This window comes from Tupaia chinensis, unplaced genomic scaffold (genome assembly GCF_000334495.1).
Source record: "Tupaia chinensis unplaced genomic scaffold, TupChi_1.0 Scaffold000141_1, whole genome shotgun sequence".
NCBI classification, from domain to species: domain Eukaryota; kingdom Metazoa; phylum Chordata; class Mammalia; order Scandentia; family Tupaiidae; genus Tupaia; species Tupaia belangeri.
Window position 1 is genome coordinate 1,681,698 of NW_006159611.1, and position 2,350 is coordinate 1,684,047.

The 2,350-nt window shown below is 56.0% G+C and overlaps 1 long non-coding RNA gene across 1 annotated transcript; it reads right to left on the reverse strand.

The window, feature by feature from the left end:
• Window positions 1–418: 418 nt before the first annotated feature.
• LOC102494446 (uncharacterized) lies at window positions 419–2,123 on the reverse strand. Its single transcript, XR_003548845.1, has 3 exons — window positions 2,068–2,123; window positions 1,758–1,968; window positions 419–603 (listed from the first exon to the last, which is right to left on the reverse strand). It is a non-coding gene; the product is annotated as an uncharacterized LOC102494446 (long non-coding RNA).
• Between the last annotated feature and the right edge of the window lie 227 nt (window positions 2,124–2,350).

Here is a 2,350-nt window from a genome sequence, read left to right on the forward strand (position 1 = left end):
AAACCCGTGAGGTGGTCATGTCTAGGGGCCCTAAACTTTCCCCAGCGTTATACACGATGCTCGTGTAGAGGCTGTTTTCAAAGAGCCCCGTCTGGCTCTCACACAGCAACGAGACAGTCTACAAGTGACGCCGGCTCTGAGTCCCTCGCCCAGGACCCCGGCTTCACCAGATCCAGGTGGAGGTCTTCCCCAGAGAGTGGCCTAGTCTGCTCCTCCACGCTCAATTCAAAGTCCACACTTTCCACAAATAAAGGTTTTTTATTTTATTTTTTTGGAAAAGATGTCTTAAGTTGGCTGCCTCCACCATCTGTTTTCACTGGAAACGGGCACTGTTTTTATTATCAAACATCTTTTAGCCTTGTGACCCGGAACAAAGGATCACAACAGTTGGAATGTCGTAGACTTAAAAACAAAAAAGCTTGCGTCCCTCAGCGTTTCCGGAAGTGACAGTGTCCACTTGTAGGTCTGCTCCGGTTGGCAGTGGTCTCAGCGGCTGCCGCGGACTCCCCTTGGAATCACGGCCGTGTGTTTGTCCTGGAACCCATGCGCTGTCCTGGGTTGTGGTGACAACGGCAGGGAGCTCCGGCCAGGTCTGCCCATAGTCTGGAGGTGAAGAAAATGTGAAAAAGAGAGACCTTAGCGCCCACTCTGCCGCTGTCTTTCTCGCTTGTGGAAGAAAAACAGAAACAAACTTTTAAAAAGTAACGATACATGTTCCTTACTGGTTAGGAAGCCACGTCTCACAGAGCTCACGTTGCCAGCCCCCAGCTTGAAAACCATATCTGGTGCTCCTGTGTGTGCCTGAAATCCTTCCCAGGATGGGGAATGGAGGAGATGGGGCTGCAGCACAGCCAGCCCCACGGGGGCAGGGGGGGTGCTTTCTCCCTTCTCCCCTTTTTCTCTTTCTGTCTCCCTGGCAAGCACATACACCCTCTGGAAAATGGAAAGAAAGAGAGACATGGGGTTGGCAGGCAGCCTGGTGGTTAAGGCACTGGACTCCCACGTGGCTAACCATGGTTCAAATCCCAGACCTGACGACTTGCTTTCTCACTCCACCCAATCCCTCTCTCTGTCGCTCTTTGGTGAGCGCACATGACCTATAGCGAATTTTAAAATAATAATAATAATAAATCAATAATAAAAACAGAAAAAGAGAGACAGAGGGAAAGGTAAGGTTTTAGGTCCCTGCTCCAGGCCTTCTAAATTGATGTTGTGGGGGAGGCTCCCAGAAATCTGTGCTTTCTGAGCCCTGTGAGCACGCCTGGGTTTGGGACCCATGGAGTTGTCATCTGTAACAGGCAGTCGGGTACCAGCGGAGCCAGGAGGTCCCCTGAGCACTCTCTCCTCCTCTCTGCCCCAGCATCTCATGGCCTTCGGGGAGCGTTTCAGAGACCGCACTTGCGCCTGCCTTCCAGGTGGGAGGAGAGGCCCGTCCGCCGTGGGCGGGGCGCATGAAGGAATCCTCAGAGGATGTGTCTGTGGCTCCTCCAGGGTGACTGGCACTGCCAGGCGGATGCAGCAAGGTGCATTCACGTGCACCTGCCCGACCTGGGGACCCGCCGTAGGAAGGACCGAGGGACTGGCCGACGTCCTGTGCGGGAACCCCTGCAGGACCTGTATAGGTCCTCCGAGACAGCGATGGGAGAAGCCAGGACAGAGCAGGAGCTGACAAGAACGCCTTCCCAGGCCCATGTTCCTGGGGTTGGCCTTGGGGTGGGGAGAACTCCCGGCCTGTGTGTGGGAAGGAGGAACCGCACCTGCTCGGATTTGTGTCAGCAGCCCCATCTGTCCCAGAAATGAAGAGATGGTCCATGGACCACGGCCACGGCCATGGCCTCTGCGGGCCTCGCCCTGCGCCCCGACTGTTCATCCCGCGAAACCTCGGGAGCGGCAGCACCTCGGAGTGCTTAGCGGTGGACAGAGGCAGATGAAGAAGGCTTGTCGGAGTGAGTTTGTTGGTACAGCTCCCTGCAGGGGAGGCGAATCGTCATTCATTGCTGCCTCTTGGCCTCCAGCCCGTGTTTGATTTGGTTTGGTTTCCCTTGAGTTCCCTGCCTGCTGACTTACCCTCCAGCGCAGGGGTTTCCTCATGTTCTAGGTGTACTTGGGAACCGGTCCCTGAGTGCAAAGAAAATACATCCCTTTGCTTTAGTCCTCCAGGGGCTGTCTTGTGAATAAGAGGGCTGGAGGGTAGCCCCGGGGCAAAGCCCGATGCCCCGCGAGGCCGGCCCAGGTGAGAGGGCTCCAAGCTAGTGTCTGGTGACCTCCCTGAGTACACCAGGCATCTGTGTGCCCAGGACAGGGGGCTGGCTGAGGCTTGGGGTGGAGCGTGCTGTCAGAGACCCTGACG